The sequence below is a fragment of the Mus caroli genome, chromosome 7, assembly GCF_900094665.2.
Source record: "Mus caroli chromosome 7, CAROLI_EIJ_v1.1, whole genome shotgun sequence".
In the NCBI taxonomy this organism is placed as follows: domain Eukaryota; kingdom Metazoa; phylum Chordata; class Mammalia; order Rodentia; family Muridae; genus Mus; species Mus caroli.
The window spans coordinates 86,760,410-86,785,009 of NC_034576.1; the positions used below are offsets into that span (position 1 = coordinate 86,760,410).

Consider the following 24,600-nt stretch of genomic DNA (forward strand, 5'->3'; position numbering starts at 1 on the left):
ATGGTGGAGCATGTGCCCTTATTACATGTTGCTGCATCTTCTGGGTATGTGACCAGGAGTGGTATAGCTGGGTGCTTAACATCCCTCACTCAGGACTCATTCCCCTCCATCCCAAGCCTGCTGGTCTCCTCCAGGGAGCCTCTCGCTTGACATCACATCTATTGTTTCTGCACGTGAAACATGTCCATATCATCACTGGGCCACAGCTTCCCAGCCTGTTAGTTACCACTTTCAGCCTGGTCCTCCTCCTATCATCACTGGGCCACAGCTTCCCAGCCTGTTACCACTCTCAGCCTGATCCTCCATTGTCATGATTTGAATGTGAAATGTCCTCCATAGGCTTTTGTGTTGGAACACTTGCTCTCCAGCTGTCAGTGCTGTCTGGGAACCTTATGAAATCTTTGGGACATGGAACGTAGGTCACTGGAGACCAGTCTTAAGGGTTACTGCCCAACCTTGCTTCAGGTCTGACTCTCTGCTTACTGGTCTGTCTGGCCATTGTGTAAGAAGCTTGGCCATATGTTTATGTCACCATGAGCCTCACCATGATTTCCCTTCATGATAGCCTCAAACTGTGAAGTAACATAAGCCCTTCCTCTAGGAAGTTGCTTCTGTTAGCCACTTTTGTCACAGAGATGCCATCGCCAACCTCCCTAGCTTCTCTGGGAGACATGACATCAAGTCAGCCTCAGAATATAAAGAGCTTGGTCTCAAGCTGAGAGCTATGTAAACTTAGACTAGTATTTTTCTTCTGAGATGCTTTTCTGTTCTGTAAGTAACATGATAACTATAGAATACTAATATATGCTGTTTTCCTGTTCTTTGAATTCTGTGAGCATCTAGTCAAAAAGGCATCCATTTCCTAGTACAGACATGAGGAACCCCTCTGTGACCCTGGTATCTTGTCACCTAATCCAGGAGTGCACAAGTCACTCAACAGCTGCCTTTGCCATAGGAGCCCCAAGCATTTTCCAGTACATCGGGAAACAAGTATCTTTCTGGATCTGTTATACAAAGGAGAGTTAGGGTGAGTGAGAACAGTGGGGCAGGCTATTTCAAAAGGAGTGGGGCAGAAGGATCCAAGACATAGCTCCTCTACAAGGCAGCTATGGAAGTTTGAACAGGGTGTTTACTCTCTCTATGTCTCAGTTTCTTTGACTGGAAAATAGGATCACATATCCCTACTTTATATGGTTATGAGAAGAAGATCTGACTTTCATGAGGGGGTCCACTGAGGGGGCTAGAGTTCAAAGTGCTGGCAGGTTCTAGGCAGTACTTTGTGAGCGCCTAGAGTATACAGCCAAAGGGACCAGAAAGCCAAAGCAGGGTGCATCTCCAAAGGCCTCTGATCTGGTGCTAGACCAAAGCCCTGCCCTGGGGAACAGGACACGAAGCCAGCCTCAGAATATGAAGATCTCTGTCTTGGGCTGAGAACTATATGAACTTAGATGAGTATTTTTCTCCTGAGGTGCTTTTCTGTTCTTTAAGTAACATGATCACTATAAAACATTGTTCTACACCCCCCCACACACACACCCATACCCATATGCCCATCGAGTAAAGTCCCAGACAATCCTCTATGGAGAAAAAACACTCTCCATGCAGGCGGACTGCTGTCAATGCTTTTCTCTACATATTTGCTCTTTATTTCAATTAGCTGAGGTTTCATGGTATACTTTCCCACTTCATGTCACTTAGCATAAACTAAATCTCATTTTCATGGCTCAATAATAATATTTTGCATGGAGAATTTACTTTTGAAGATTTAAGTTATCTCAAGATTTTTCATATGGTGTAAGGCTGTTGTGGATCTATATGCACATACATATTTACATATTGGTACATAATGCATGTATATATATATATATATATATATGTACATATATATTTGTGCTTATGTACATGTGTGGATTATTTGCATGTGTGTACACATGTGGATATGCAAATGTTTATATATTTGTGTGTATGTGTATATATATATATATATATGAGTTCATGTGTATATAGCCATGTATGTTTTGTATATGCCTATGTGTATATATGTATGTATGCATTTATACGTATCTGTGTGTATGTATGTACCTATAGATATATAAGTGTACTTGTATGTATGTACACATGTGTATACACAAATGTGTTTGCATAAGAGTATTTGTGTCTATGCATGTGTGTATGTGTTTACATATGCATGTGTCTCCATATGCATAATATATGCATATGCAAATCTAAGTATACATATATACACACACATATATGTATACATATACACACACACGTGTGTATAATATCTCAGCTTAGGATGAGTGCTATGCTACACAATCACTGAATCATTAGACTATCCTTACCACTCTTCATCTTAAACCCCAAAGATCATGGCGAGTCTCATTCTCAACTCTTTAGTGTTCAGTTTTTCTGCCTCATTATCTTAGTTAGGTTTTATTGCTGTGAAGAGACACCATGACCTTATAAGACACCAGCCCTTATAAGGAAGACATTTAATTGGGGCTGGCTTACATTGTCATCATGGTGGGAAGCATGGCAGCACAAAGGCAGACATGGTGCCAGAGAGGTTTCTTAGAGTTCTATATCTGGCTCCTCAAACATCACGGAGAGATACACTAGGCCTGGCTTGAGCATTTGAAATCTCAAAGTCCACCAGCAACACACTTCCTGTATCAACACGTACTTCAACAAGGTCATATCTCTTAACAGTGCCACTTCCTATGAGCCCATGGTGGCCATTTTCATTCAAACCACTGTACCCATGAAATGGGATAAAAATGTCACCCATCCACCTTAAAGTTTTGAACTGTAATTTTCCCCGGATAGTTAAAGAGCAGGAAATGCTTGAGAACTGGGGTCAGCTGAAATCTGGCCCACCATCTGCTTTTGTAAATAAAGTTTTAATGAAAACCAGTCCTGCCTACTCATTTGTTTCTGGTCCATGGCTACATCCAAACTAGAACGATTAAGTTGAGTGATCATAGAAGAGACTACACAGTCCACAAAGATATCAATCACCCGACCCTTTACTAAGACATTTTAAAGATTCTAGAGCAGGGTGCCTTTTCCTGAGACCATATATTTCTTCCGTAACATTTTGGTAAGCTAGCTTTTAAGTTTTATTTTTCTTAGTAGTGACTTTTTGAAAAAGAAGAATCAGAAGTTTGTCTTGGATAAGATTACAAAAGAAGACTCTGTGCACATAAAAATGCTCCCCAGGCTACAAGAGAAATACAAATATAAATTAGAAATATTTCATCAAAAGAACCTTGAGAAAACCAGAAACATCTTATCTTGGTTTTAAAAGAAACTAAGGGATAAAACCAAGAAAAAGATGTTTAATGACAAAATGAAGTAATGGCCCCACAACATGACAATATTTGATGTGGTTCTAAAAATGTGTGGCCCCCTGAAATGGGCACCCAGGGGCTGAAGATACTTTCACTGGCGTTCCAGTAACAATGTGTTCCCTTTCTCAAGAGGTTGACCCCCACCATCCTAGCAGCTGCACACACAGGAACAAGCACCCTGCGCCAGCACAGGAACCCAACCAGCGTGCAATAAGACTGGAAAAGCATAAGAAAACAGGCTCTCTGGACTGTGTAACAAATGCCTGCCTTAGACAGGGTAATTTGTAAACAGTCAACTTCGTTGTTTACAGCTCTGGAGGCTGAGAAAAGATCAAGAAGAAGGCAGTGGCAGATCTGATGTCTGATGGAGACCTGTTCTTCATAGATACCATTTTACCTCTCTCTCTTTGTGGGGAAGAAGAGGCAAGCAGGATCCTATGAATCTCTCTCACCAGAGCATTGTGGTCTGAACCTGAAATGTCCACCACAGGCTTGCTTTATGTGCTAATTCTGAAACTGACACTGTTGGGGAGGATATGGAAGCTCTAGGACATGGGGTCTCAGTGGAGGATGTGGGTGAGTGTTGAAAGTGGTACCCAGTCTCTGGTCCTGCTTTGCTTTGTTGTCTGTCTACTGTGAGATTAAAAGCTGCCTCTGGCACACAGTCCTGGTGCCACTGATGTCTTGAGGATGGACCTGGCCATTACAGACTGAAGTTTCTAAAATTCTAAGATGAAATAAACATTTCCTTCCTTGAGTTGTTTCTGTTGAGTGTTTTGACCACAGTGACACAGAAAATAGCTGTCACAAGCATCAAACCTATCAGGCTATCATGGGATAATCAACACTTACCCACCTCAATGCTCATAAGGAGTGTAGGTTTCAACTTGGGAATTTGGGAGACAACAACATTAAGATCACAAAATGTAGGTACAATTTCCTCATGTTTCATAGCAATGGCAGGTGTTTGGATAATGCATCAACCAGTTCACTACTTCTAGTCAAGCCAGTTTCTTTCCTAAGCCAAGAAAGAGAGGATGAGGGCAGCTGAGCTGTGTGGAGACATGTGCAAGTCTAGCTACCAGCTACTGCCTATTGCAACACTTTTTTAGAATGGCACTCATCTAATTCTCTGTATTATGAACATGGGGGGAAGCTGCTATCTTCTTACAAGAGCTCTCTATCCTGGCCTCAGAGATTGGTTGAGGGCAAAACACTGGATGCAAGCTGAGCTCATTTCTGTCAACCTAAGCACCTCACTCACCTTCAGTCACAGTGATCTGGTTTAAGGCTAGTATTCTAAGCAGGCCAATCAGAGTCCATCACAGACAACAATGTAAGCTTTCCCACCATTCCACCTCTTTTTCTTTGGGATCTGAGCATGACTCTTGCAGCAACAATGTGTCATGGGAAAACTTCAGAAGAGCAGTGAAAACATGAAACACAGGAGTATGTCCTTTTGGTGCTCACATTTTAGAGCCAACGAACCACCTTGTGCAAGTCCACAGGTTCAATTTTAGCTTTCTCTATTTTCAGTTAAACAGCCAAGACCAATATAAGGGTCTGTGGCTTTGGTAGTTTGAATGAGAATGCCCTCATATGCTCGCATGCTTAGTCCCCAGTTGATGAACTGGTTGGAAGGATTAGGTGTGGTTTTGTTGGAGTGAATATGCATGTCTTTATTGGAGGTGATGTGTCACTTGAGGTGGGCTTTGAGATTTAAAAAGTTCATGCCAGGCCCAGTATGATGGTTTACATGAAAATGTCCACCACAAATTTATAGAGAGTGGCACTATTAGGAGGTATTGACTTGTTGGAGGAAGTATGTCACTAGGGGTGGCTTTTGAGGTTTCAAATGCTCAAGCCAGGCCCAATGTCATTTTCTCTTCCTTCTGCCTGCTGATCCAGATACAGAATTCTCAGTTATTTCTCCAGCACCATGTTTGCTTGTAAGATGCCATGCTTCCTGCCATGATGACACTGGGCTAAATGTCTGAACTGTAAGCCAGCCCATTGTCACAAATGTTTTCCTTTATAAGAGTTGCCTTGGTCATGACATCTCTTCACAGAAACAGAAACCCTAAGATACATAGTCTGTCTCTTTGTCTCTGTCTCTCTCTGTCTCTCTCTCTCTCTCTTTCCCTCTCCCCTCCCCCTCTGTCTCCTTCTCTGTCTCTGCCTCTCTCTTTCCCTCTACCCAATTCTTTCTGCCTGATGCCTATGGATCTGGATGTAAAGCTCTCAGCTACTGCTCTAGCACCATGAATGCCTACTTCCTGCCACAATGATATTAGACTAAGCATCGGAAACTGTAAGCAAGTCTTCAAATAAATGTTTTGTTTTATAGTTACTTAAGTCATGGTATCTCTTCACAGCAATAGAACAGGAAAGAAGACAGTGACTTTTAACAAAAAATAACTAAAGAATTAATCACACAGTCTAAAATCGACTCAATATTACACAACAAATGTCTACATATACAATTTTGTGTGATTGTGTAATAGATGTTACCAGGGAGAACCATGGACCAACTTATGCTTAGCTGTCACTTTGACACAGCTCAGAATCATCTGAAGGAGTTTCAATTGAAGGATTGGCTAGATCATATTATCTGTGAGGGATTGTCTTTATTGGTGAAAGATGTGGAAGAGCCCAAATCCACTGTGGGTATCGCCATTCCGAGGGAGGTGAACTTGGACTATATGAGAAAGCTAGCTGAGCATGAGCCAGAGAGGTAGGGAGCAGAGGAGGAAGAGGAAGAGGAGGAGGAGGAGGAGGAAGAAGAAGAAGAAGAAGAAGAAGAAGAAGAAGAAGAAAGAGAGAGAGAGAGAGAGAGAGAGAGAGAGAGAGAGAGAGAGAGAGAGAGAGAGAGAGAACATGAGCGTGGAAGTGGTTTCTACCTCAAGTTCCTGCTTCTGACTTCCCTCAATGATGGTAATTTTAAGATGAAATAAACCCTTTTCTTTCCTAAGCCGATTTTGGTAAGAGTGTTTTATCACAGCTACAGAACTTACACTAGAACAAGAATGAAGAAGGACATTTAGAAGTTAGCCTTAGTGGAAAAGAAATTACCTTACTACCGACATACAAAAAAACTGTTGAGGCACAGAAGTAAAGGAAAACAGATTGAATCTCTGTAGTTTATTATTATGAATATGGTACAGTCATACCTTCTGTCTGCCTGTGCCCTCGGCAGGCATTCTTGACAATTTTCCTTCCTTGGTCATCCCAGTAGTCATTATTTTCACCATGAGGGAACTTAAGTCCAGATACATTCAATAACTCAATAAAGATGGTTCCATAGCTCAGGAACAGGGAGCTGAGCTGCTACCTGCACAGTCCAGTCTCTACATAAGAGCTTGATGCTCCACGACAGAAGATGAGATAGAACACACCAGACGGAAGCAGATGGGCAGGGAAGGGATAGAAGGTCAGCCATCTTCAGGGCACTGTGGCTAGCTTGTGTCTGTTTCAGGATCAGAGACGTAAACTAGGGAAATTAGGCTTTGGTTTGGTTTGGCAATTCTTTCTCTGTATTTGTTTATTGCTTTTTTATTTTTTCCTTTGAATTAATAGAGTTGTTTGGATCATTCCAGTCTGTCTCAGCAGTTCCTAGGCGAGTGGGGTTAGAGAGGTGAAAGTTTGTATGTCCTTTTGGGTGGAGTTAAAGAAAGAGCTGTTCTCTCAAAGCAGGCACAGTTACAAATGCAACCACACCTTCCTGTTTTGCCTGTGGTAGCCCAGGATTTTAGCTCTTACACTGGGAGTTAGTTTTCATTCTCAAAACATGGTATTGTGAGCAACAGATAATCTCCCCAGTCACCTTATACAAGGTGGTAGTAAAGAAAGAATCCAAGTGAGAAGAAGGTCCCACCTCACAGATGCTCAGAAGCTGGGGCTCAGGCTGCCTCCTGGCTCGTACTCAAGCCTATCTGCTCACAGCTGGGGCTTCAGTTTATTTGTGGGAATAGAGGATAATGCTATAAAAACTCGTAAAAACTAAGTATGCCATCAATGCAGTACCTGCTCCCAGGAGGGAATGGAGCACAGCTGGACTTGATCACTGAGGGTTCAAGTTCATGTGAGTTCAGTTCTGCAAGGGGGTGGGTGAAGTGGGTGGTTCACAGTCACACACACAGTTACAAAGCTCCAGCCTTCTACAGAAATGTTTTCTGTGGCCCAGATGGAGCTGTTGGCTGTACCTGATAGTCTGTTGGTCTGACCTCCTTGCAGGCCAGCACTCACTAAGAACCCTGCATCAGCCACATTAAGAGGTCCAGCTTGTAGGAAACACTTGAAGACTAACTCGAAGCTGAGGTCCTAAGAAGAGGGAAAGTCTTTGCTCCTCTCTGAAATTCTTGCTCTGGGAGGAAGGCTCTTCTCTATTGTATACTCGCCAACACTCTCAAGCTTATCAACTCTCCAACACTTTTCTATTCTCAACCTACATTAATGGGCTCCCCTGTGAGGATCTTAGAATGTCAGAATCAAGGTACAGACTGAACTTGTACCAGAAGAAGCATCCACCTCTACCTATTCAATTTCTTGGCAGGATTTGGTTCTGTGCAGCTGTGGATTGAAGTACTTGTTTCTTTCCTTGCTGTTGGCTGGAAACAACAAAGCTACGAAGCTACCTACAGATTCTATCAGTAGTGTCTATGTTGAAATTTGGGTTGGGGGGCTTTTTGCATAGCACTTGCCTCCTTTCCTAGACTGAAAACTATGAACCCAGATAAGCAGCGGGTAAGCTGTTGTAGGTATCCAACCGCCTATACAATAGGTCTCCAATAGCTCTATCCAGAATCACAGCCGCCTCCTGGAGAGGCTACAGTCACACCTGAACAGCAACTGAATCATAATTCCAACATGCTCTTGTGCGTGTATATTTGTCTGGCTGTTCCCCGTTTTCGAAGGAACTTTTGAAAATTTAAGGCTCCGGCTTCTGAGGACAACTTTGTATTCGGATCTTTCCTTCAGCAGCAGTGGTTCTAAGCAGCACACGAAAGCTAACAACCACAAGGCACCAAACCCAGCCCCTCCTGGTACCTGGACCAACAAGCAGCAGCCTCTGCTTTTCTCCTCTCGCCTGGTTTTGTGTGGTAATCCATGCAGAGGAAAGATGGTAGAACCAGGGAATGGCAGGTTCTGTCTGCATGGCATAGCTTACTGGCCAGTTCAGAACTGAACTGAACTCAACATAGTTTAAAAATCTGCAGTTGAGTACGACTTCTTGACAAGGGGGAGGAAGTTGCCGTGGAGTGTCGAGTTCTCCCATATGACATGCGATGCTGGATGCTGTAGTGAGCAGGAGAGAAAGTGGTGGTGGAAGTGTGGTGAGTTCAGTTAGGAACGAACTGACAAAAAACCAGCCTCATCTAACCAATGGGCTAGGAATATCCCAGAGGATAACCGAAAATCTTTCCTCAGAACAATATTGTCAAAAGAGAGAGAACGGAAGTTCATGAACCCATAGAAGGTAGGTGAGGAGCAAGGATCTGTGATGTTCCTCCTCCCAATAGGAACCTTGAAATTAGGCTACGGTGCCAGCACATGGGCACAGTCTGTAAAAGCAAGGTGTTGTTCCCATCTAACTGAAATAACTCAGCTGGAGCTGGAGAGGAGCTAGGAAGAAAGTCTGTGCATAGGCAGTCTGGGCTCAGAGAGAATGGTGCTGGTGGGGATCACAGATCGCAGAGGGCATCAGGGATGGAGCATCCCTGTTGGAAAGAGCTTTGAGCTCCACAAAAGGTGGTGCTAGCAGGGAAAGAGCTCCAAGGTGTGGGAAAGCTGGGACAGGGCTCTGAGAATGGACAAAAAAGTCCTGCTGGCTGGCGTCTGGAGACACAGAGGCTACAGGTAGGCTGGAGTCGCTGTAGAACACATTGGCAGGAAAGGGCTTAGTCTTCACTGTCAACTTGACTGGATTCAAACTCACTGGAGAGGCACATCTGTGAGGGTGTTTCCAGAGAATTTTGACTGAGAGAGATCTACCCTGAGAGTGGATGGTATTCCATTCACCCAACGAGGAAACCAGACTAAGCAAAAATGGAAAAAGGAAGAAGCTAGCAAACCAGCCTTCCCTCTTTCTGCTCCCTGACTGTGGACCTGGTAACACCAGCACTTCTCATTCCTACTTTTCTTTTATGACGAACCATATCTCTCCTTAACCCATGAACCAAAGTAAACCTTTCTTCCTTTGCATTGCTTCTGTCAGGTATTTCCTCATAGAGATGAGAAAATCAAGTAAAATCAGCTGAGAAGGCAGTGATGGCGCATGCCTTTGATGCCAGCATTCAGGAGGCAGAGACAGGCAGATCTTCAAATCTGAGAGTAGCCTGTTGGTCAACAGATCCAGTTTCAGGATGGTCAGAGCTACACACAGAACCACACCCCCTTCCCTACCTCTCTTTCCCCTCCCTTTTCCCCTGTCCCAGGCATGTGCTTCTTACAGCCCCATTCACACTTTCACATTGTTGACAATAGATAGTGAATTTGCCTTGCAAAGGCCAGAGGGTAAGACCAGAGTAAAATCTCTGATCTTCCTGGGGAAGTTAACATGATTTGCCCTTTAACATATATGTATAAGGTATGTTTTAGAAGCAAAACTTTGTAACTTGAGCATTCATATCCAATCTATAAGAAATGGCTGCTGGGGAGAAGGGATGACTGGTAGCCATAGTCCTATCCTCTCAGGGAGCAATGCACCATTACGGTTGACAGGTAGAACTGTGGTCCATATTAGGAACAGGTTGGTGGAGAACCACACTGCTCATCCTTCTCTTGATGATCACAGGATATGGTGCTGAGGTCTGGCTTAGACTCCAGTCTGTAACAATGGAGTAACAAAAGAAAGAGGCTCTGGTGAGGTTGATCAGGACTGGCAAACAGCCACTGATGGCCCCTGTCCCACTGACACTCAAAAGGAGCTTTCCTGCCAAGTAGTTTGGTTTGTATTGTCTGCCCTCTGTCCCTCACCCTCCATCTGGGAAAGGCGCTAATGAGGTGTTAATTAGCAAGGAGCAGGCAGTAGATGGCAAAACAGGGCAGTGGCAGTCTGCAAAGAGCATCAGAGAGCAATCATCCCATAAGCAAAGTACAGGCTAAGACTTCGGGGACATCTCTACCAAGGGGCTGGGAGCACCAAGGGAACAGACCATGCCACCTTTACCAACTCAGCAGCTGAGCCCCTCAACTCTCAGCAGAGCCCCATAACTCTTTCCTGCATTTGAATTCCAAACATAATGTGGAATTAGAGGGGTGCCTCCTGCTGCAGCCTGCTGCTCTGCTACTCATTATAAAATCATCACCTCACAGTTCCCCCGTGGCTGGCACCTCTTCTGCTATTTAATCTTTAGACAAGAGAACAAATTCCTCATCCTGTTTAGAATATGTTGGAGTGTGAGTTAAAGAAATGCATTCCTTTTGGGGGATCATGCTACAAAAATGCCAGAAATGTGAGCCTGAGGGTTTTCATTTCAAGGGTAAATGATTGTTCATCCAGGGCTGAAGACAGTCAGGCTGATGGACGGCAGGAGGCCAGACTGCTAAGGCGTTTGAAAAGGCAACTTCAGGTCTGGACTTCTTTCCTTCATGATTTGCTAATGACATGATTAAAAATATCAAAATACCAGGAAAACCTACACCCATGAAGAAGAACAGTGGGAGGTAATTAGATCAGACAGACACTGAAGAATTTCTGGGGAAAAAAAAGTGTACCTGGGATGGAATGGGTATAGGAATGAGCTGCAGTGTGGTTTGACAAATATAGTTGGCAACCTCTCTATGTTCATGCATTTCACATCTGTAGATTCTATGCATCACAGGTCAAAGATACTCAAAGAAATGCATCTGCACTGGTCATGGGCACACTTAATTTTCCTACCATTACCTCTAAACAACACAGCATAGTTACTGTTTACAGAGTATGTCAGTCTGTTTTCTGTCATTATAGCAAATATGCTGGAGTTCTTCAACTCCCACTGGGCCCTCAGTCTTAAAGGTTCTACGAACTTCAAACAGTGCAGTGTAAGCTTTAACACATGCACATTTGAGGGACATTTATGATCCATACTCACATTGCATTTATATTGTATTGGATTTAATAAACCACCTATAGGTGATGTAGAGTACAAAGGAGGATGTGTGCAGATTACAGACCTCCTTGTAGGGCATTTGAGGATCCCCACTGTGGTCCCTAATCTGACTGACCTTAGAGGCCCACAGGTGACTCTATGCCAGGGAAGGAAGTAAAGGAAAGGAGCCTAACCTTACACTCCAAACAGGAGAAGGAAAAGAGGAAGTCAGGAAGCAGAGGCCTAGGTTTGCCAGCTGAGTTGATAAGGTAAGGAGGAAAGGTTCTCTTAGTCGTGTCTGAGGGCAGGGCTCAAGTAAGAGGAGTGGATGAGGAGTCTTTCCCCTGAAAGGGACCTGGACCAACGTATACACCTGTCTGTCACTGAAGCCCCTAGACACTTGCCCCCAGAACTTAAAAAAAAGTCAATCTTGTTAAACATTAGAAATGTAGGTTGCATGAAAAGAGAAAGAAGGAATACTCAGTACAGGAGAGAAAGGAAATGATGGGGCATGTGTGTAAGGAAGTGGAGCCACTCTTCCTCTGAGGTCATCGGATTCCTCCAAATAATGCTCTCAAGTATTGGGGAGCCATAAGGGACATGGACCCCTGAGATACCTGGAAAGAGCCAAAGACCAACTCTTCAACTTCAGTTGTCAAGAATAAAGAGAAGGGAAAGCGCATGAGACAGATGCCACACACACAAATTATGTGCAAAGGTAGTCCAGGGAGAGGGGATGGGCCTCAATCAGGGGCTGGATCAATGCACCAAAGAATGCCCTGTTTAATGCCTGCCTGAAGATTAAGAGAAAAATATTTGTGGAGTCACCTTGCACAGCACTTCTAATAGTACATAAATATTAGTTCTTATTCTTAGATTCCAAAAACACATTTCCTTCCCATAGCCAGAAGAGCCGTTATCTATAAAAATGCAAATTAGACCATGCTAACATTCTTCTAGGGACTGCATCTTGCGCTATGAGTAAATCTCAAATGCAAAAATGGCTCTCTAGGGCCATCACTAGCTGGCCTGTCTCATCACACTCACAAAAACTTCCCTTCTGAGACTGGCTAATCCCACAGGCTGACCATATAAATTATGAATCTCCACTCTCTGAATTATTTCCCTGCTGCATATCCCCCAACATAGGAGTGAGGGTCCCTGTTCTTATCCTAGCATCTTCTCCTTTCCTTTGAGCACACAGAGCCTTTTCATCCTGGGCTTACCATGTGACCAACTGTCTGTGACCCAGCCTCTCTGGGAGTTCTGCTGTGGATAATGAGCATGTCAAGTTCATTTCCAGCTGTATCTTCCATCTCCATCAGAGATGCATGTCTAATAATTTGTGGAATAAAAGACATATTGTGGACTGCAAAAAAAGAGGCCTTCCTCACTCATAAAAAGTGGGTACTAAGCCTCAGGGACTAGACTCAGTCATAAACCAAGGTGTTGCCAGCTCCAAGAAGAATGGAGACCAGAGAGCCCCATTACCTTGGCTTCAGTCTTAGCATACCTGACACTTGCTTTATCAGATCATCTTGGGAAAACCAAGGCAAGCTTAGGTCTCACCAGTTCTGGCACGGGGATCTTTTGCTTTGAAGGACTTTTCAGATATTCTAGGCCTCTTGTTCCAGGAGGACTGGAGTGTCCCTCCCCTCATTTGTTATGGGCTCCCACCTGCATTTTTCTCATGACACCACTTGGCCTGAAGCTTCCCCCTTTCAAGCCTGGGGTCAGTGACTACTTAGGATAGGGTGGCCAAAGAGTTTCTTGTTCCAATTCGGGCAAATTTTGTGCAATTTATACTTCGGATCCCCATTCATACAGGTCATATTTCTGCTGAACCTAGTTTCTTTTCTGACCTCTCCTGACCTTTCTCCATCTCCCTCAACATTTAGTCCCAAGAGTGTTCACGTACCTGTGTGCAGCTATGTGTCTAGGGAACTCCACTAAAGATAAAGGTACCAAAGACAGGAAAAAGGAAGCTGAGATATGACAGGTATGCTCTGAGCACCATCCTGACATCAACACTGAGGAGAAAGTAAAGGCTTAGGGAGAATCCCAACCTTGATCAAGGTCATCCAGCAGAACTGAATCTATCTCTATAGCTCCTACCATCAGCTCACTGATAGTCTGCAAGTCTGAAAGTCTCCTAACCAATACAACTCAATGTACTGTTTGAGACAGTGGCAGATTCATGGGCTACAATACTTAGTGTGCTGAATACAAACATACTGAAGTGGAAATGGCTCTCTCCCAAGGTGACTGGCTTTATTGCTACCTACATTCAAAACCACGAGGCCATATCACAAGCCAGTCATAGTGGGAGAGCTATAAATGACAGGCAGGATTGGCCTCCACAACCTCACTATATAGAGCTCTTGTGATTCTCAGTCCTCAAAACATGTGCACTGGGTCAAGGTTAAAGAACGACATTGTAAATAGCTCACTGGGGAGTAATTTATGTCATCACTCGAAGGGGAAAATTGCAAACCATCCATGCATCTTTCCATTGGATCAATGCCTAAGCACGCAACTGGCAGAGAAGGCTTTTCGTCCGGGTGTAAGCAAAGAATTTACAAAAATAAAGGGAAAACTGGATGCAGATGCTTTCTTCAATTAGCATTTACTGAAAAGGCAGTGAAGAGGAAAGGCAGAGCTTATGCATGAATTTCCATTCAACTGTTTGCCTTGGGTCATGCCACTTCTGGGGGAGATGTGTGTCATTTTTTGGTGAAGCTGGAGGAAACTATTTTAATTTTCTCGAGCACACTGGGGTTTTGCAATCAAGCTATTTTTAACTGAAGGCAGTACAAAGTCTGACCATCACGTGAGGTTTTTACCAAGATCTAAATCATAGCACCAGGAAGCAATGATTCAGTGTCTCTCAAAATGTTCCAAACAACTCGAAATAATTACATCTTCCTGAAAACAATACTATTCCCAGGCTATTTTTGTCATTGGGGGGTGGTCTGTGGACTCGCTGCTTGGGTATCAAGGTTAAGATGAAAGATACTTGGTGAAGAAGTGGAGACTCTTACAGTGTTTAAAGGGCAGATGCTGTGGATTTTCCATCATGCTATACATCTTTAACATTCTGTTTCTTGGTAAAATCAAAAGTAGTCTTTTCATCTTTTTGAATTTTCTCTCCTAGGTACTGGACAGATTGGACTGTACCCTGTTTGTGGTCTCTTCCCTTTTATTTTTTGTTGTTCCCAGAGATTGTATCGGGATATTGGAATTCTTAGATTCTGGTTCATGCTGGAACCACAGAGTTGCTTTTAAAAATACAGATGATGGGCCTGGAGAGATGGCTGAGAGATTGGAAAAACTTGTTGCTCCCGCAGAGGATGAGGACTTGAGCTCAAATCCCAGCTCGCATCAGTTTATAACTCCAGTTTCAGGGGATCTAAGGCCCTCTTCTATCCCCAGAGGCACAGGTAGGCATGGGTCTGAATCTGCTTCTGCCAATGCAGACACAGCAAAGTTGCAGGTCTGATCAAAGGCAGGAGGAAGCTGGCTAGGACTCGTGTATCAGATGTTGAACCGAGTCAGAACAAAGAAGGGCAAATGAAGACAGACAGAAGCCCAGTCTTAGAACTCAGGCAGCTATGAATGCATAAGCAAGAATCCTGAAGAGGTAGGCTGGCTGCTTGGATCTGATGGTCTGGATTCTAACCCCAGCAGACCTGATCAGTGTAGACAAGAACATACTGCTCTTTATGCCAACCCACGTCAGTTAGGTGGTCGGGCTGGGGAGAAATGAAGAGGGATCAACTAAGGAACAGCAGAGTGATTGGGCAGCATGGCTCCATCTATATCCTATTCCCAGCCGAATGGACACGATGCCAAGATGCTGAGGCAAGCTAAGTCACATGCCACTTTTGGGACTGCACGATTCATTCTTGGGATTTTGATAGTGTTGACTCATAGAGCAGGATGGTTCACAGTTATAACAGTAACAGCCCTGAATATGCTTATCAGCAAGCAGGTCACATTGCAGCTGAGATGCAAAGAAGCTAGGCAAGTTCAGGGAACCCGGCACTAACCACAACACACCACAGGGAGGCATAAGATCTGTGACTGGATTCAACAACAAGAGCTCAGGGACACTTAGGGGAGTTTCCAACTCCATCAATGGCTAAACTCACATCCAGTAGAAACAATTTACCTATAAGCACACAGGTTAGCTAAAAGTTAACAAAAGACATTCTTATTTGGACACAAAAATAACTAGAGCCATTGTGCCAACTCCTCTGATTGATTTTTATCAATCAGATAAACATTCTCCTGGATATAACCACTTCCTCCTATCTCCCCTTTTTACAAGCCTGGATTTAATTTGATTTTATATTCCCTCAAGTTCACATCCTACCAGAATTGTGTAGCTTCTAAATATCTGAAATAAATCTGATCTAAAATAAGTTCTTTATATATATATATATATAAAACACACACTGGACAATGAAGATATTAGTCCAACATAACTGGTGTCCTTATAAGAGGGGCATTAGCTGGGCAGTGGTGGCGCACACCTTTAATCCCAGCACTTGGAAGACAGAAGTAGGTGAATTTCTGAGTTCGAGGCCAGCCTGGTCTACAGAGTGAGTTCCAGGACAGCCAGGGCTACACAGAGAAACCCTGTCTTGAAAAACCAAAAATAAAAGATGGGCATTAGACACTGAGACAGCAAGTAATGTAGGAGGCACAGATCAAGAGGCTTCGAGCAGATTTCCACCCAGAATGAACAGAAGGAACCAATCAAGTTCACACTAGTCTTTCAGAAAGAAAAGCGGTGAAGAGAAGACATTCCTGTTGTTTAAGCTGTCTTAGCTATGATTATTCATTATAGTAAACAGAGGAAAACACCCTCACCCAGCCCAACCTGCATCATCTCTTTTTCCTGGATAACTCCAACACCTGAGTGAGTTGAATCCTCCCATCTCTGGAACTAATCCACCACACCTTCCTGAGATGAAGCCTCTGTAGGTTGCTGAGATGAACTCTACCTTCCCCACACAGCCAATCTGGCTTCCCACTCCATCCTCCATGCTATGGCCACTGTGAGCTTCTCACTTACAACAGGGACACAGGATCTCTTTGGTTGGAAACTCTGAGACTCTAAGGCGTAGGGGCTCATGATGCTCTGGGAATAGGTACTGACTCCCCTCCTTTGGCCATCTTACCTGGCTCACCCTTGGCTTCCTTGACACATCTTACAAAGCAGTTCTCACCTCATGACCTTCCCCAACCCATCTAGACAGGTCAAACACTGTGTCACTGGCTTTTGTTTCCCTTGAGGACCTTACCCTATGGCTCACCACGCTATGTGTGCTAAACAAGAATTCTTTTCTGATGTCTGTTCCCATAAACTGTAAAACCCACAAGAGCTTGGCTACTTTGGTTGAATTCATTACCATATCCCTAACACTTAGCATAGTAACTTGATAAAGCTCATTGGTACTTGGTGAGCCTGTGCTTGAAGGATGACTATGAATGGACAGAACTAGGAGAGGATGAGAAGTCCAGCTTTTCTCACCGTGTTCCTGCTAAGCCTATGCTGACAAGACACTTTCAGGGGACATGGAAAGAAATGAAACAGGGGAAGCAGAGACATTTGGAAAGCCACCCATTTATGTTATCGGTTCAGTGTCATTCTCCATTATTCTGAAATGAATGAAATATTAGTTTCTAAATACTATCATCATGGCTTTCTCACAGATTAGCTCTGAAATGTTCTCTATTGGTTCTTTGGAAATACGCTGTTATCAGTATCTATAGAGGAAGAAGTGAGTCCATCTGAGTTAATGAGTTCTCAAGGTAAAAAAAATCATGGGCTGCAAATGTTACCAGGTCCAGATGATTAAGGGCAGGATCCTCCACCTCCCCTAACTGCCTCCCCATGTCCCCATGCCTGCATCCTCCTCACCCCATGTGGTCCCGTGCTTGAGTCACACTAGATCACCTCGGGGGACTTTTGGCAGCAGGGAAGGAAGGCAGCCCTGCTGGAGACAGCAGCATGTGTAGAAACACTGTCTATTGTGACACCACCATGATAATGAACCCAGCAGCTCAGGCTGGAGCTCTGTCCAGATTCAGGAAATCAATTTCAAAATAAAATATGAGAGAAAAATACAAACAGTTCCGGGGCATCAGCATGCCATGTATTCATGAAGCAAAGCAAGGCAGGTTGTGTAAATATTTGACGAGAAAGAACTGAACCAGCTCCAAAGAGGCATCTGGGATGGAAGGCACTGTGGTTTCCAGTGGGCGTGTCCCTGAGAAAGGCAGAACAACTGCTGCAGTGCTTGGCTCTCCACTTGTGTGCACTTACTGGGCACCTCTGAAAGCCCAACTGCAAGCACTTTCCCTGAAGAGCGGGTGTTTACTACACAGCTGGGCAATTTTCAATGGCTTAACTCACATAAACATGCTTCCCTAGCCATTAAGACATTTCGTTTCTCTTTCAAACAGCTGAAACTTAATAACAGTGTTAATAGTTGAGATAAAAATCCAGAATTATTATTTTTTTCTTCTGTGTTACCTAATATGGCAAGAAATGGACTGCTGAGTGTGTTTAGGGTTTCAGATTCTGGCATCAGTCCAAAGACTAAGTTGGGGTATTCCAAAGAAAATAAACTATGTGTCTGAAAATATGGTTTTCATGAAGTTACCTTTGTGACTGACAGTTGGAAATACACCATCTTTTTCCTGAACTGATACCACAGGGTAGACTGCATAGTTCACAGAATTCCTATGGGACCAATTATCTGCCTTACATTCTTCCCCTAAAGGACCCAAGTGCACGGCTCAGTTCCACACTATCTTTGCTCTCTCTTATGAAGTGTTACCAAGGCGGCCCAGCTGCCTTGGGTGGGCTGAGACTGAATGTGACAACTGCCAGCTATTTTCCTGGACTACTAGTCCTGTGTTATGCACTGTCTCTGCCTGGCCTTTGGAGCACCTGGCAGCAGGCCTTCAATGAGTCTATGTTTGAAAGAGTTCCTAGAAGATTCAGGTGCTGATGGTCCATAAGACACTCTTGCCAAATCTCACCAAGATTGACCTGCCCAGTACAGATAAATGTGAATAGAGTTCCAAAATTAATTCGAAACTTCACAACGTTTTCTATCCCCATACTCTTCTGAGGTAGAACTTCAACTGAAGTCCAAGAGCCTGACATGGTCAAGAGTAAAGGTGGACTCAATTCGAGGAATTTGACAAAAAGTGACAAAATTGTGTCACTGAATTGGCAAGTCTCCAAGTTCAGGGTGCATCTAGCACGTGGGTTAACAGACAGACTGCTGGGTTGTAGTTCTGATTTAGTAGATGCAGGGTAAGCTGAGACTCTCATTTCCAGAAGGTTCAGAAATGATGCTCACATAGCTAATGGAGAACCATATTGAGAATCACTGCGGGAGACCACGGAAAGGCAGCGAGACACCTGGACTGTCTGCCTCGGTCCCACAACTCTGACACCATCCACCTCTCGTGTATACTTGAGTCTTCAATGCTACTCTGACCTGCCTGGAATGAGCTGCTGTGCTGGACTGATTGCTGGTTATGCAGGGGTATTGGAGGCAATCTCTATGCTCAGGACTACAATGAAGCAGAGGAGGCCAGAAAATATAAGGTTCTCATCTCTCCTTTATGCCTAAGAGTTTATCACCTGGTCCAGGTCCTCTCCCCCAAACTCTGGGTGAGTATATCTGGGTGAGTATATTCAGTACTCTGTGACTGAACCTGATATGCAGTGTGGGTGGTTATTCTCTACAGTGCATAAAAAGTGCCATAGAAATGTAAGTGGATTAATTATAGGTATTAATATTTCACTGTTAGAGTTGAATGAGAAAATGAAAGTCACAAGCATCTAAAATCCCACAAGTGTCTTCTCTCCCAGACAGGCTGGGAGACTCTCGAGTGTACATGGCATCTTGAAGCTCTCATGGAAAATGCTTGATGAGAGGCTATGAGCACAGCTGGCTGAAAATGGCTCCCTGGTGGCCGGCTCTCCGAGCAGCTATCTGTGCCCGGACAGGAGCCTGGCCAAATACTGTGATCCAAGATTCAAAGCATCCCTGGACTTCAGCAAAACTCAAAAGGAGATAGGAATGCCTAATCACAGCTGATTGGGGTAAGTGACTCATACAGAGGGGCTTTCCAGATGAAGCCTTGGGGACCAACCTAGCTTGGGTTCTCCCCAAATTATGACAAAGAATCCAGGCTGCAGCAGTTGGGAAATGGAGGTTTACTCAAAAGTAGAAGCTGGGAGGTGAGGAGCGGGAGAGGATGATTGCAGGGTGAGCTGCATCCCATGTGACCTGTCTACAGATGTCTAAAACAGGTATTCATGAATTAACAAATAAGTGGTCATTGGAAAAGGAAGGAAGGAAGGAAGGAAGGAAGGAAGGAAGGAAGGAAGGAAGGAAGAAGGGAAGGAGGGAGGAAGGGAAGGAGGGAGGGAAGGAATGGAGGGAGAAAGAGATGAATGAAGGAAGTAAGTAAGTTAGTTAGTTGCTTAGTTTACTCTTTGCTTGCACCTACTTCTACCATCAGGCAGGCTATTTCAAAGTTAGTCCCTATTCCGACCCAAAATGCTGACCTAATTACCTGAATTCAGGAGAACCCTGCAGATCCCTAACCACAGAAGGCAATGCAGGGGACATGGACCAAATGAACTTCCTCTCGAAATGCCCACAGACTAACCTTTCCCACATCCTCTTTCGGGTTGGAGAACAGAAGCCATTCCTCCCAGGGAGTTGCTGGGGTCATTGGCAAAGGGCCTTCTGTTTAAGCTCACCAGGATCAAGGTTTTCCAGAGTTCAACCACCAGGCAACACTGAGAGGATAGGCTCCCTCCTTGTCTCCTGGGTGGTGTCTTTGCTGCCCCCTGCTTGCTTTCTGAACCAGGTGTTTGGGTATATCTGGTTACAACTAGAGGGCCTGTTGCCACCTGGAAAGCCCTGGGCCTTTCTACAGCCTCCCCAGCCCTTCCTCACTGAGAGTGACTGTTCAGATCACTCAGAGATCTAAAATGGTTATTTCTGCAGCCCTCTTAACTACAAGGTGCTTTTCTGTCTCGACCACACCTTCTCCCCATCAGGACCACCTTATACACTGCTGCCTGGCATCCCTCCTTCCTCTGAAGAGTCATTTTGAAATGGTAGAGGGAGAGGGACTAAAACCTGGAGCAGTAATGAGACAGGCCAGTGCTGTGTTGAAGTGCTGTCTCTACTATTCCAGAAGGCAGCAATGGCCCTGTGGGAAAGTAGGTGGTGTGTCCAAAAACCTATATCCAGCTTCTAGTTTCAGTAGAGATGGCTCTGAGTACAGTGTGGGTACAAGTGCCTTGGATGGAGAGACTGGCCTTGAAGCCTGGCTCTGAGTTTCCTTAGCCCTTAGGATGGGTCAGGGCAGGGCAGAGCAAAGGAATTTAAACAGAGCTAAGAAAGGCAAGCCTGGAACACTCACAGAGATTCTGGCAGAAAGCCATTCTGCAAGATAATTGCTCAGCCAGAGGCCCCAAGCCCAGAACTACATGTAAACGTGTGGTATTGCTTGAGAGCCCCACAAGAAACAAAGGCAAGCTGAGATGGAAAGAAAAAGAATCAGGATCAGTTCACATTATTTGATACAGGTGTGCTATTTGATACAGGCTACTGTGGACACTGGGCGAGTAAATGCTGAACCACTACTCCTAAGAAAAGGCCAGGGTTAGGTCCTTGCAAACTGCCATTTATGTTTTCATCAAGCAGTTAGTACAGTGCCTAGTTTTATGAGTAGGTCAATTGAAAAACACATCGACATTCAGCATATACTGTCAGCTGGTGAACGCTGCACTCAGAGACTAGTGTAACTAGTGGCTGGATATAGGTCATTGGAGACATCCTCCATTGCTGCCTTCTGAAAGGGCAGTGACAGCATGGCCTATCATGTTACTGCTCCAGGCTTTAGCCCCTCTTCCCCTCCCATTTTCTAAGTACTGGATTAGATCCTATTTGGAGACCTTAGATGAGAGAATAAATTCAGAGATGGAAGGAGCCTTGGGAATCTCTCTTGTGCTGGGAGGTGAACAAAGATAAAAGAAGAAAGGAACTTTCCAAGATCTCCAAGAAAAGACCAGAGCAAAACGTAGTCTCTCAGCTCCCTTTCCGTGGCTATGACTATTTTCTACATTGCTGCTGCCAGCCTCATGAAGGTGCCACCACTGACTCTCAGTAACATTAGAGTCCAGCCCTCATTCACAGAAGGACCAAACCACTGCAATGATCCACACTTCCGTGGTACTTCCAAGACTCTTCTCACCACCCTTGGTCACACCCGACTAGCTATGGAAAGATTTAACTCAACAAAGAACCCTACTATTTCTTCTAGATACCACACCTCTGTGCAAACATCACTTCCTAGGTCCCTGGGCCATCTTCTTTTCAAGAGGAGCCAGGCTAGCAAGAGAGCAGTCTGTACATCTGCCCTGGCTCCCTTGTTTGTTCCGTCTCTCATTGTGCACACAAAGAACATTCCCTCCTCAGACTATGTGCAGTACAGATGGTGCTGCAGGTCCAATGAATGGGGACGTCCACTTCCTAGGAGAGAGATTTAGAGGACGGAGTCTCCTTTAAGGGAGGGTTTGGCTGTTCTTAAGACACCTCTATCCTAGCAGGCCTTCCCTAGTTTCCTGACCCTGTACCTGTCATCATAACATCCCCAAGTGGCCCATATTTACTTATTTTTTACCTCAAGTCACAGAGTTTCAGAGACAGAAGAATTTAAGACCCTTGTCCCATAATCAAAGGCATCAAGTAATCCTTAAACTTTTTAATGAAAAATTTTATATTAAATGTACACTTTGGATGTTCAATAATCAACCTCCACTCTGTCCTGGACACCAGTGAGCCTCACGCCTGTCAACTCGCAGCCCGGTTGCAAGGAGCCGTTTCAAGCCATGACCCCCAACTCAACAGTCTTGTGTGTATCCCAGGAGAGTCCATTTTACTATGTGACTCTAAAACAGAACCCTGGGCTCTCTCACACCCTAAGGATCAGGACCCACATCTCCAACCCCATCTTCTTTTCAAGAGGAGCCAGGCTAGCAAGAGAGCTCAGAGATCTGACTGTCCATAGCTCACTGGGAGAACAACCATACTGTGTTTCTCTGGTTATCGTGACTACTGCTCACAGTCTCTCCAATGCCATTTCTACTCAGTCAGATAAATAAAGACTTCACAGAGAAATATCCACTAGCCTCTGATGAGCGAGTCAGTAGCACCTTGTCTTGAACCTGCACTGCCTTTGACCACCACTTCCCTTGCCATCTGGGTCTCCTGATGGGTTTGAAGAAGCCACATCCTGTGGCCAAATACAGAGAATTCTGGGGAAAACCAGCTTTTTCCAGAGGAGGTGACTTCAGCTTTTAAACCAACACTTCCTGACTTACTTATTTCTTTCTCATAGTTCCCAAGTGTTGAAATAAATGCACAATCTGTGTCCCTTACAACGTCAGCTCAGCGAGGGAGCAACAGTGTCTTCCTGAGTCTGAGCTTGCATTGTTCTTTTACAGGCATGATGAGATAGATGGTTGATACACAAGTCCTATCCCCAGGCTAAATCTCTATCCATAGATTACCAGCACCGAAGAAAACAACTCCTGCAGAAACAGCTCAATGTCTGCCAGTTTGGACACCACTAACTTTGATTTGATTCTAAGAGTTATGGGTAGAATTGCGACCCTTCCTCAATAATTCATAGTTTGAAGACTTAACTCATAGAATGTTAGAATATGACTTCTTTTGGAGTATGGCCTTTAAAGAAGTAATGAAGGTAAAACTAGGTTATATGGTTGGTATCCTTCAAAAGACTAGGAATGCATACACAGAAAAAGATCATGCAGGATTCAAGGGGAAGCGTCTGGAAACTAATGAGAGGTCTCTGGAGAGATAACCCTGGTGACACCATGATCTTGGATAAAACGAACTCAGTGCTTGATGCAACTTGGCAGGTTGACATCCCAATCCCCAGGGTGGTGGGAGTATTAGGCCATGAGCACGGAGTCCTTGTGACTGTGATGGTCCTTTCTACCCTGTGAGGACACAGATAGAGGCATCTAAGAGCCAGAAAGTGGGCACTCACTAGACATTATTAACTTTCAGCTTGATTCTAGACTTCCTAATCTCTAAAACTGTGAGAAAAATACACACAATACACACACACGTAAATTAATTTAATGTGAGGGCACATACACCTTTTATTTTTAATTTGTACATCTGGTTATGTGAATGTGAGTGCAGTTGCCTGTAAAGGCCAGAAAAGGGCATTTGATTCCCTGGACTTGGAGCTACAGGCAGTTGTGAGCTGCCCAATGTGAATTCTGGGACCTGAGTTCAGTTTCCAGATCTACTGAGTTCAGGGGAACTGAACTCAGGTCCCCTGGAAGAGAAGCAAGTAAGTGCTCTTTGCCAATGATCCATCTTTTCATCCCTATATTTAAACATGCACTGTTCATAGTAGTTTGTTTCAGACAAAGTGGACTAAGAGATTGAATGTCCAACCTCCAAACTATGAAAGAAAGTCAATTCCTGCAGTTGGATTTATTCAGACTATGAGATGTGTCACAGAGGCCTGAGGTGACTATAGTGAACAGTGACTCACTTACTGATTAGGCCTCTGCTGAGTAGCTGCTACATGCAAACCACCAGAATTTAGCACTGTGCTAGATATAAGCATGAGAACTCCAGCAACACACAGCAGAGTCAGGGAGGAATATATCACAAATGTGAGTTATATAAAAGAATGCAAATACTTTAATAGAAGACATCTATAACTTCTGTTATGAAAATATACATTTCTTCCAAATTGACTGATATGTTAGGGAACAATTGGAGAAAAAATGTGAGTTTTGCGTTTTCTTATCCATGGGAAATACTAGATGAGCACAGAACACTGCATCTGGCTGAAACTAGAGAGCCATATCACTCTCACACCTCAGACAACTACAAAACTATCAAAAGGGATGTCAACTCATCATGATTATCTACATTTGGTGTTAAAACTCTCCGGCTGATTTTCCATGACTGTCCTGGTAAAATTTCATGAGAGCACATAGGTGATAACACCTTCTGAGACCCATTTCTTCAACCAAACCTGTCATTTTCCAGGCCAAGCACCATGCTTAATAATAC

At 44.2% G+C, this 24,600-nt stretch overlaps 1 protein-coding gene across 6 annotated transcripts in view; it reads right to left on the reverse strand.

The window, feature by feature from the left end:
* Positions 1–24,600, reverse strand: part of Arnt2 (aryl hydrocarbon receptor nuclear translocator 2) — a 156,866-nt gene that overhangs the window by 70,536 nt on the left and 61,730 nt on the right. The window lies entirely within an intron of this gene.